Raw genomic sequence first — 12028 nt, forward strand, 5'->3', positions numbered from 1 at the left:
ACCATTTTAACTGCACCAGGTGTCATTCACATTTTCTTCCGTTCACCCCATGTTCGGCACTCTCGCACACAGTGACATTAATCGGGGCACAATCGCTTTTCATGGGAATGGACCATTGCTTGGAAATTTAAGCGTTGGCTTTCCCTTTTGTTCAACTGAATTCTATGAACTTCCTACTGGAAGCTGGGACAGGGTGCAGGGCGCCTGTTACTTCACAGTCCTGTGATCAACTACAACGAGGTAAGGCTGATGAATAAACGCGGTGATCATTGATATTATTTCCCTGGCCCTGTTTGTTTCTTTTTCCTTTATTGCTTGCAAGCTCAGTTGTTACAAGAAAAATCAATGAACAAGCTTTCAAGGAAACACACCCAGAGACAAGAAAGGCCCTTTCACCTTGAAGTTATTCCTTTCTTTTGTTAAGGGTGTGAAATCCGCTCCACAGCCAGAGTTCGCTTGCAAGTCAACAGAAGCCGGGTGTGCTTGCGAAGACTCTCTGCTGTGAGAACAGGGCCCCCAAGTATTTTCAGAGGGATGTCTTCTGTTAGTGGGATCATTTCAGTGAATCACATTGTTCAGAATGTCAGGCAGGACTGAAGAAAGGAAACTAATGTAGCCAAGAAAATACGCTATGGTCCACATGTCCAGGGGCTTGAAAAGGACAGAGGGGCCTGGGAAATGGACCTCCACTGTGGGCCGGGTAAAGGTCTCAGGTGCACCTCAGTGGCCAGTTGTTTCATCTCATTGCCTTTCCGCTTTCTCACAGGCAGAATGGAGATTCTCGTAGATGGATGGCAAAAACAATTCCAATACTCTCTGCTCCTGTATCCAACAATTGCAGTGGGATTTGCAGCTCCTTTCATGCAATGATGGAGTCTATTCCCTATCCCTTGATTCCAGGCCAGCCTGGAGATTTGCTTTGGTCAACAGAGTGTGGTAGAAGTGACTCCGTGCCAGTTCTAAACCGAGGCCTCAAGAACCCTTAAGCATTTCTGCTCCTTTGCTCCCAGAACTCTGATGCCATCAGGAGGACAAGTTCAGTTGAGATTGAGGGGGGAGGGAGAATCTGTAGAACAGCCAAGTCAGCCCATTTGTCCCAGCCAAAGGCATAGACACAGGAGCGTTCAGCAAGCTCAGCAAAAACAGCCCGTAGGGGACTTTGCAGCTGACTGCAGACAGAGGAGCAAACCCAGCTGAGTACCCAGCGGTGTAACCACACAGTCCATTTGCAGACCTGTGCCAACGGGTTTTGCTCACGGGGTGTTTGCTGCACAGCATGATCGTGACAAAACAGAAACAGAGATAACAGTGCAAACAAATTCTTCCTGCTGTGTTGAGAACAGTGCCTGGCATCAAATAAGTAATCAATCAATATTTTCTATTATTATCGGCCATCCTTTGCCCATTACCGCACAGAGGGTACAACTTCCTAAAGAAAGAAAGTTTCCCAAACGAAACTCCAAAAACAAAATGAAACATGTCTACCATGAGTGTCATGAAATCTAATGACAGAATATTGAGCTATTAAACTGACAGCAATTTTAATAAATTCATGAGAAAAATTAAACATTATTTCATAACGGGAAGCAAGGAAATTGTCACGACAGTAAATGACCCCCCAAGTCCTTCACGTGTCCTGTTAAGTATCTAATATCTAATCTATGGCCAACTGTCACACCACCAATTAGATCAGACACTCAGCTTCCTCCTTGCACAATGAGCAGAAACCTTTTATTTCATGATTAACTGACCAGATAATTTTGGAAGCTGCTGAATTTTATACCTTCCTTGTCGAGTTTTATGACGCACATTCAAATGTTAGTCCCTGGAAACCCTGCTGTAAAGAAACCTGTTTAACTTGGTTTAACCCAGCATTTCCTAAAATTAGTGAGCCGTGAAACCTTTCATACTTTAGTGTATATATTTTTTTGTAACACTCATGGAATTCAGGAGTATTAGGTGTCAGTGAAGCACGCTTGGTGAAGAGGCATTTGGGATGCAGCAGCGGAAAAGCGGTCTCTCAAAGTCAGGCCGAGGCCCTGGAGTTTCTGGAACAGTGCTGGGGGCACTGACCCTCTTTCCGTTTCCCTTTAAGCCGCGTCCCCGCACAGACCAGCGAATGTGGAAGAGAAACTCACTGGTGCGTGTGGAAGTGGGAGCTGAATCTCAGCGTGACGCTAAAACAGTCTGCTTAAAATTGGCATTGTCTCTAATTCAAAATAGTTCACAACATCTGTGTTATTTAACTATTTGGAAATGACAAAGAAAGGAACAGGCTAAAGACATATTTCTCGATTGCATCCCAGCCCTGACCCCCTGTAGGGGGTTAAGTACGGGAGGCGTGGAGTGGACTGTTATAGATCAAGCAAGCTGTGTGCTTCCTCACCAGGTTCAATGTTGAAAGTGCCTGAACTGAACATCTGGCTGATGATGAGCCTCCCCTTTATGAGCTGCACTCACGCAGCGCACCTGCTCCCCGAGAGGAGATTACATGGGTCAAGCATCTGCAGCATGATGCCAAAGGTTTGCCTCGTCACCTACACACACAACTCAGCCACACACAAGAGGAAATCTCATAAGTTATTTTTAGTAGCCGTTCTAAAATAGAAATGCACAAAAAAATACCTTAATGTAATACCGTGAAGTTCATAATGTTTTGAACTTCAGTATGAAATTATTTCTTTAGCCTATGTACCAGATGAGTTAGCTCCTTCCTTACTGCAGCAACTAAAATGATTTTTTTAAATCCTAAAAGCTGCCCTGGCTAGGGTGGCTCAGTGGATTGAGGGCCATTCTGCAAACCAAAGGTTTGCCAGTTCGATTCCCAGTCAGAGCACATACCTGGGCTGAGGGCCAGGTCTGCAGTAGGGGCACGCAAGAGGCAACCATACATTGATGTTTCTCTTTCTCTCTTTCCCCCTCCCTTCCCTTGTCTTTAAAAGTAAATAAATAAAATCTTTTTTAAAAAAATCTTAAAATCAAGAAGTGTATACAATTTACACTAGTATTTTCCTTGGTAAAACTGGTTTTAGGAAAGAACATGTTTTCCTAATTCTTTTTCCTCGCTTTTCCTAAGATATTCTTTCAGTTCATTGAAGGCAGAATTTTTCCAAGGGCGAGAAATGGGAACAAGTCTAACTTTTTAATAATTACTTTAAAATCCACTTGGTGCTTGGTCAGTTCATAGCCAAATCACCTGTGACTGAGTTCTAGCTGATGCTTAAAATCCAGCAGATTAGTCTGAATCTTCCTGCTAATGTGAATCTGATTTGACTGGATATTAACTACATTATTTGAAAATAACATTACTTGTTTGTTTGTTTGTTTGTTTGTTTTTAGAGAGGGGGAAGGGAAGGAGAAAGACAGGGAGAGAAACATCAATGTGTGGTTGCCTCTCTAGTGCCCCCTACTGGAGACCTGGCCCACAGCCTTGGCATGTGCCCTGACCAGGAATCGAACTGGCGACCCTTTGGTTCGCAGGCTGCCCCTCAATCCACTGAGCCACACCAGCCAGGAATAACATTACTAGTTTCCATTGAACATTGGCCAATACTATAATGTTCTCATTAATTTCTGGGGTAAAAAAGCATCTGAGATACTTTTACCTGATGTTTTAAGGAGTAAACAATTGCATGTATTATAATTCATGAAAACGTATCATTGTTTTCAATTTTTAGATTGTTTCCTTTATCAACTGGTGAGCAAGCAGCCATAACAATCCTTAGAATCTTTCAAAGTGTTCTGAGTATTTTGAAACAACAGAGCCCATACCCAGGAAAGTTCAGACATTTCTGAGTACACAGCGTATAGACGTGGATGGTAAAAAATTAATGCCACACCACCTTCTGATGGACTAGGTACCAAACATGCTTCTTCTACAAAAACAATGAAACCAACCCAAAGCACAAATACTCCTGCGGTCGTGGCATAAATGAATCATAAAGTACTGACACGGAAGGCTAGCGCTCTGGCCTCAGGTATAGTTTCTGACATATTCCTCAGCCCCATGCACGGTCCCCACGCCACATCATTGTTGGACAGAAACCTGGAAGTAAAAGTAACTTGCTACGTGTAAACAGAAACCCCAGTTTAGAAAACAGCTTCAAAATATTTTGTGCTTGTAATCTTCCTCCTCAGATCTCAGAAATACTTCTTATACTTTCAACATAAGTACTTCCCATTCTCAGATGAAGTGTTCTAATAAAGTAGCAATTGTTTTTTTGTTTTTACCAATTAAGGCCACAGGAACCCTAGGAGGTTGCTGCTGACATCTAGTGGCATCATTTTAAAAACACCAAATGCATTAAAATGTGGCTCCCCAGAGAGAGAAGGAAGGAACACACATATAGTACATGCGTTGACCAAGGCTACTGGACATCCCACGTCACAAATTATTTGCCTCTGCCCACACCACTCTGCCTCCAATGCCTTGCTTCCCCTTCCACAGCGCCTCTAGGAGAGCCAAGCTGGAGAAATGGGACTGGACACAAGGGCTAACGCCTTGGAAGAACCCATTCCCTGAGTCCTCAGTCCTCTACTAGCAATTGCCAGTTACCTGCGAGCCCCAATTCCCAAAGGCTCCGCCCCAGCCATCTAGTTCCAGTTTCATCTCAACTTCCCAAACCACCACAGTCCCTTCCCAACCTCCACACCTAAAGTTTAGGTACCTCCAGGGTCCTCGCCTAAAGAGACTCAACTATATAGAGTTGAGAATATGTAATGTCAGGCTTCGTATCCACAAACGTGTGAACATAGCCTACAAAACATTGCATTAGTGAATGAATGAATGAACAAATGCACAAGGGAGACAATCACAATGCACAATGCTTCTCCTATTGATTCTGACGGAAGATGTGCAATAGCTTCCCAAAGCAGCGTTTTCTCCCGGGCAAAGGGGCCTCGGCGGAGGAGCTCAGGTCAGATCGTCCTCCGGTGACATGCGCAGAGTGGCACCAAGCCAGTGGCTGAGACCATCGGGCCGTCTCCCTCTGGTTGAAGGGCGTGTGTTTCAACAGTTAAAAATTATTTGCTCTATAAATTAACATACTTGAATTTTGACTTTATTCTCCCTGAAAGATGTGAGCAAGGGAAGGAAGATTCCCAAGGTGGTCATAAAGAGTACAAACTATAGCTAAATTATAACTCTCATCGTACCAAGGAATCCGTTAGTCATTAGAATGTTCCTCCAGTGGAAACCCTAGAGCTAGAAGGAGCTCATTCATTTCAATTTCTCTACTTCACTCACAAGTGCGAGCAAACCAGGATGATAGAAAAAGGATCTTGACAATCATAGTGAAGGGGAAAAATCTTTCATCTGCATGTGTACCTTTGTACAATGAAATTATACATGTATATATATGTGCACATGCACACATGAAAACTATGACAGATCAACACATGCAAGTCAGTGCGGCAGGTACGGGGTGACCTGAGTGCACGTGGGTCAGGGAAGAGAAACTGATATGGAATAACGAGAACCTCAGGAGGTTCTGTCAAAAGACGTTTGCGGGTTATATCGGCTTTGGAATAAGGGGGAAGGAAGGCTGGCCAATCAGAGTGGAGTTTTCAGGATAAGGAAATGATAAGAACGTTCAAGGTCTGCAGTGGAGTTGGAGAAAAACAAGGTAAGAAACAAGTGGGGAACTAATGGAAAAACTTGAATATTAGCAGAAGGTGCTCGCAGATAATGCCACGGCTTGTAGTCTTAAGATTTTCTTTTTAAGATTTAAGAAAATCTTAAAAAGAATCTAATCTAACACAGAATCTAATACTCAGAAGAGTTAAGAATACAGAACACTTTTGCAAGTAGCAAAAATCACAAAAAACAGAAAGGCAAATTGATAAAAATTATTATAATAATACTCATGCAAATTCCTCTTTAAAAATTACTTTTTAATCACGTCTCCATGAGAATATTCAATGTTGTGTTCTCCAGCTTTCAGTTTAAATTCTCTTTGGGAGCATATTTTGCCTGATATTGTAGCCATATTTCTGTAAAGTACTGCATATAGTATCCATGGAATCTAATTCAGACAATGTGACAATTATATCACTCCTTTTATCGCATGCCGTAGAAATGTTTGTAATTCTCATTAAATTCATGGACATTAAGTTATGTATTAATCAACCTGCAAGTTATGATGCTTTACTTTCCATTGTTATTAGTAGGTACATAATAAATAATGTAAAATATAATTTGTGGTAAGCCCTTAAAATATCAGGTTTTTATCCTTTTAGATCTCAACAGGTATTATTACCATGACAACATTTTATCCAGCCAGTAATAATAAATCACAGTGAAACAAATCTCTAAACAATATCTTTATAACTTATGTTTAATGCTCTTGAACATAAGTAACCCCATACATTACCCTTATGACAATTTATTTTCAGTTCTCAAATTGTGATTATACTACATCTAGATTTCAACCTAGAGTACTTCAAAAAAATTGCTGAATTCCTAATATCAATTAAGGATTGATATTACAATTACAATTTCCTACAGAAAATGTCAGATATATGTGAGCATAAAACTTAATATTCCTACATAATAAAAATAAATTGCAGACATGACATTTTCTTAATTGAAACTCAATCTATTTCCAGGACATATAAACCTATATAAAAATGGAACAGAATAACCATCTCTATTTTTTAACGTAACCATACTGGACGTATAGAAGGATATTTTGACCTGACTGGTAAAAGTCGCCTCTCTCTGGATAACAAAATGAAGAATATTGGGACTAGTCAACATAAATAACTTCATATAACAGAACACTCTGTGAAGAGTTATTTAAGTGCATCTTTTAAAAGGGTCAGATGTAGAACTTTCAGGTACCTGTACACACCAAAGTGCCTGTTAATCCCATAGACGGCTCTCTGAGCTCCATGGCCAGAGTCAACCCTAGTCAGCACATGCAGCTGAGAAAGCTAATCAGTCCCCTTCATCTGAAAATGGCACCTTCACTAATATGTCTCAGTGGTGTACAATTTCAACAATGAAGTTTAAATGTATATGTTCCACCTGAGACAATAGAGACAGAGCATCAATACTACGCATTGACTTATTAACAGGAACGGTTTGTAAGATTGCAGACACCCTATTGCACGGAAGCCAAAGGACCAGTCTAGAGAGACAACAACATCGACACCCTTCCCCCCATCCCAAGTCTCTCCTACACACCCCACTCCTACTGTTCACACCGCCCACACATCCCAGAGCACAATCCCTCTGGGAGTTTTATCGGACCAAAGCCCCTGGATTCTGGCAAGATGCCGAACTGCTCCTTTATTCTCCTGTTGGGAGGAGACACAATTTTGACTCTGCGTACACAATGCTGGAAATCCCACCATGTCAATGGAAACATCCCACTTCCACCCCAACTCTCTCTGCCCTAAGCTCCATTCAAAGTGTTTCCAGATCCTAAGCAAAAAGCCTGATAAAACTGAACATGTTTGTATGCACATGCCTCTGAAATAATAATTTCACATAAACGCATCCTGGAGAGCCTGTGCTCCCCTTTCTCCTTGTATTCTAAAGGCCATGGGTCCTTGGTCCTTCCTCCTCATTGAATTCACCTCATTCAGTGTGTCTCTCTTTACTGTGTCATCATCCATCAATTCTCCCTCAACAAGCGCTTTCCTGTCACTCGTCCCCCCGTGTCTACATCACAGAGCTCGGTCCCAACGTCCCCCACACCGCGCAGGCATCACGCTCATTGCACTGTCTGTCTGTGGCGAGTCTCGGTTCACAGTTCTCTGCACAGTCGGCCCTCCGTTGGCATCGTTAAACATTTAAAACTATTTCATAGATTCGGTTAACATTTTAGTATGGACAAAACTTGAAGAGAGCGCCTACAATTCCAAATTGCCCTGAGGGGAAAGAGGCTGTTTCCTTAAGGGGTTTACGCCTCCTTTGAAGAATCAACTAAAATCAGAAATAAGTAGAAACACCCAATTTGTAATTTAACCTGACCGTTTATTTTTGCTCAACGGCAAATTCAAGTTCAGAAACAAGTTTTCTGCTGATGTCCATCAAATGTAAATGCTACCTTTGTTTCAAGGCTCATCTGTGCTTAGGGATTCAGTCATTTGTCAAAAGTGAAATCCAATCAGTTTCAATCACCATGCCATCTAGTACACATTTTCATAGATTTAGTGTAGGGATAAATACACACAGTAACATCATTTCTTATAGCTGTGTAAACAGGTAACCTTGAATAGATGGCTCCAGTTTCCGTCACAGTTCTAACCTTTTAGAAACTTCTCTGAAAAAGCTCTTTCAGATGGTACATTCATTCATGAAGTATGCACACATCGTATATCTGTATCTTACACTTTGTTTGCACATATACATCAAGATATTTGCATGAGTGTGCATAGTTTTAAGCCAAGATACGTAAGCAAATCACATAGAAATTTGAAAATGTAGCAACTATATCTACAACTGTGAAGCATAATCAGGCATGCTATTTAAAAACTCTATGATATAATCCAGTCTTTCCCAAGAAAACATGTTTTATACAACAGTATCTTCATAAAACTCAACAAAGTTTTAAAGGGATTTATACTGAAATTTGTTCTATATTCAAAAAATAACATGTAAAACCATCTGACCAATGTTTAAATAAAAGGAGATTCTTATGATTGCACCCTGACAAGAATCTAATTCTCTTATTGTCTGTCATTATACATACAATAAACTAATTGGAGTTATTTCCAAAGATAATACAATCTTCTAGTTGATATCCTATTCATATGTTAACCTAAATAAAAGGGTAGTCAAAAATTAACCATTATCCACAGTGTTGATAAGCTAAAATATATTTTAAGTTTTCCTGTTACTTCAAAAATATGGCAATCTTTATAACCATTCCCTCTACTTTTCAGATGATGATTCACTTTTTTGATGGGTCATTCAATAGCTAAAACCAGTAATCAAAGAAAGCCAGTAAGTTTAATGTTTTATGGTTAAACAGATGAAAAAAAGTATCAGTTCACAGTAAGTATTACCTTGGTCTGATTTTTCATAAAAACGTGCAGATCTCTTGCCAGGTGACACCATTTCTTTGGGTTCTGTGGGCAAGGAGAAAAGAGATGAATATAAACAACCTTTCTTTTTACTCTTGAAGTGCTTCCTAAGGAAGATTCCTTAGTAATAAAGGTCAGAAAAGAAAATCATTCAACAAAATATTCACCAGCTGCCTCAGGAACCACTTGTTTAAACGCCAAATAACTCCCCCACAGGTCCCCGCGCCCGTGCCACCGAGAACCTGGCTGGTGGGGGCAGCCACTCCGCCCAGGTCTCTTTGCTCCTCTCGCTTTTTCCCGTGGAAGCAAGACTCCCACCTGACCAAGGACAGGCATTAGCTTCCATCACACACAAAGATAAGATGAAGGCATGTTGGGGCAGAGCATTTCCTTGGAATACAACGAGCTGAAATGGAATTTGCAATTACCCAAACTTACTTTCCTCCCTCCACCAGTGAGTGTGGGTTTTAAAATATTCATGAAAGTTTGGCTGTTTTACTATTCTGTTTTTCCACAAAAGTGATAAAATGAGATATTGTGAGATGACTCTGTAAATAATTGCAGATTACCCTCCTCGTGAGATACAATTTTAGAGCTTTTCCATGCTGCAATGAGGAGAAAAGTACTTTATAGAAGTCAAAAGTTATGAAAACATATCTTATTCCCTCCCTTGGCATATAACAATCTTGAGGAGGATCCCATAAAAGATTTTATTGCATCATTATCTGAATGTGCAGATTGGAGGATAAGAAATTCAAGACCGAGCAATAGCTCTCCAGAAAGGACCGTCGCGTAGATAGGTGAGAAATTTAAATTCACCTTTTAAGAAAGTTATTTGAAGAAACATTAACAGTTAAAAGCAACATTGACTAATTGGCTATAACAGTCATTATAAGAATAGTCATAGAAATGCAATCACCGTATCTTACTAGCTGCGTGAACTTGAGCAAGTAAATTAAACTCTGTAAGCCTTCATTCTTCATCTGTAATATCAGACTGATAATTATTTCTACTCCACGGAGCTGATAGGATAAATAAATGAGATAAATACATATAAAGGACACAGAACTAATGAATGTTAGCTAATATAATTATCAACATCATTATTACTCCTGTTTACCGTCATTCTCCTTTTTAAAAAAACGCATGTGTGCATTGCATCGTGTGTTTGCCAGCGAAAGTCAAAGCTCCTGACACAGATTTGACCCCATTTCCCTTTACGTGAAACCTGTATAATTTTATTAACCAATATCACCCCCCAAAATTAAATGCTGGACCTAATTTGCCTATTGATTAACATGACTCCGATGACAAAGGACACAAAGTACTGAGTAAGTGGGGAAAAAAGACTGAGTAGTAGGAACCTGAGTAAGCTGCCAGCCAGTTCCCTGCAGTGTCTCCTGTTCATCTTGCTGAGGATTTTAGTTCAAAGACGCCTTCCAAGAAACTGTGGTCTGCTTCAAGAATCACTCAAAGCAACTGACCCTTTTCTACTTTTGTGAACATGCAGTCCAATTCAGAAAACACCTAGAGGCCCAGCACTGCAAGCCAGGGTCTGTAACAGACTTTAGAGAAAATGTAGTAAAGAAAAATGGCTCAAGAGAAAGAGTTCAGTGGAAAACACATCTGTAGCCAATTAAGTCAAGGAATTGGTGAAAATACCATCACTACACAATGTACAATCTGTTAAAGCAACTGAAAGTATTGAAAGAACATTATGCGGTCAGGAAAGGGGGATTTAAAAATTGTCTTTAAAAAATTAATCAGGACAGCTGACCTCATGCACACTGGCCTGACAATCAGTCTTGTCCGGTGCTAAAAAAATTCACTAGAGGAGGACTTGGAAAGACTAACTCTGACAGGCAGGCACGTAGGGATGGATCTTTGTAGGAAACCGGGAGAGTGCATCTGACGAACCGGAAGTGCACGAACACATGGAGACCAGATGGCCACAGGGCTGACCTGCGGTGCCCACCATGCTCCTTCTTGGTTCCCATTGAAATCACCAGCCTACGTTAAAAAAAGAAACACTGATAGCACCATTGGAGGAAACGGGACAAAATAAAAAGAGGCATCTCCAGGAGTTGCATCCCTAATAGAAATGATTGAGAAACGCTGCTTTAGACTCCAAACTCATGCTGTATGTTTGGAAAGAGCATGACATGTGACTAGAAATAAACTAGGAAGGGAGTTTGCTTCATACTAACAACAGCCCCTGACTCCAGGGTACAGACATCAAGCAGAATCGCATCTGTTGTGGGTTGAATTGTGTCCCTCATAAAACATGAAGTGCCACGCAGTACCTGTGAAGGTGATCTTATTGGGAAATAGTCTTTCCAGATGTAATGAAAAGGTGAGTTAACATGACATTCTATGGGGAAGGGTAGACTCTTAATCCAATACGATGTGTGTCCCTGTAAGATGAGATACAGATATAAACACCCACAGGAGACTGTCCCGTGAAGACAAAGACACAGAGGGAGATGCTGTGACCAGGGAGGCAGAGATGGGAGCAATGCATCACAAGCCAAGGACAGCGGCGACCCCAGAAGCGAAGGGGAAGTCCATGGAATAGATTATCTGCCAGAGCTTTCAGAGAGAACGTGGCCCTGTAGACACCTTAATTTCAGACGTTTAGCCTCCAGAACAGTGAGAAAACAAATGCCTCTTGTTCTAAGCCACTCCGTGGTCATTTGTTACAGCAGCTCCGGGAAATTAACGCAGCATCTGCTGAACCAATAAGAACAAGGCCTTTATCTAAATACCCTGATCAACTGGAACTTCAAAAAAATCTTATAATTACATTAAGTGACCAAACATAGTCTCAATTTAGAAATTAGAATACCCAGCTCCATATAAAAACTGATTTAAGGGTTAAATTATCTCCCTTCTGAGCTGGGCTCTGCTGCAAGCCAGTGAAGAGACTGAGAGCCAGTGAAGAGCACCCCATATTTCCCCCCAGGTCTTTCCTCTCCAGCCAGTGAACCCTAGTTCC

At 41.0% G+C, this 12028-nt stretch overlaps 1 protein-coding gene across 1 annotated transcript in view; it reads right to left on the reverse strand.

Moving 5' to 3' along the window:
• INPP4B (inositol polyphosphate-4-phosphatase type II B) overlaps positions 1-12028 on the reverse strand; it is a 517613-nt gene that overhangs the window by 423366 nt on the left and 82219 nt on the right. Inside the window, exon 2 of the mRNA XM_028521080.1 lies at positions 9016-9078. The gene's annotated coding sequence lies outside the window, so the exon portion shown is untranslated. The remainder of the gene's footprint in view (positions 1-9015; positions 9079-12028) is intronic.

This window comes from Phyllostomus discolor, chromosome 8 (genome assembly GCF_004126475.2).
Source record: "Phyllostomus discolor isolate MPI-MPIP mPhyDis1 chromosome 8, mPhyDis1.pri.v3, whole genome shotgun sequence".
NCBI lineage: Eukaryota > Metazoa > Chordata > Mammalia > Chiroptera > Phyllostomidae > Phyllostomus > Phyllostomus discolor.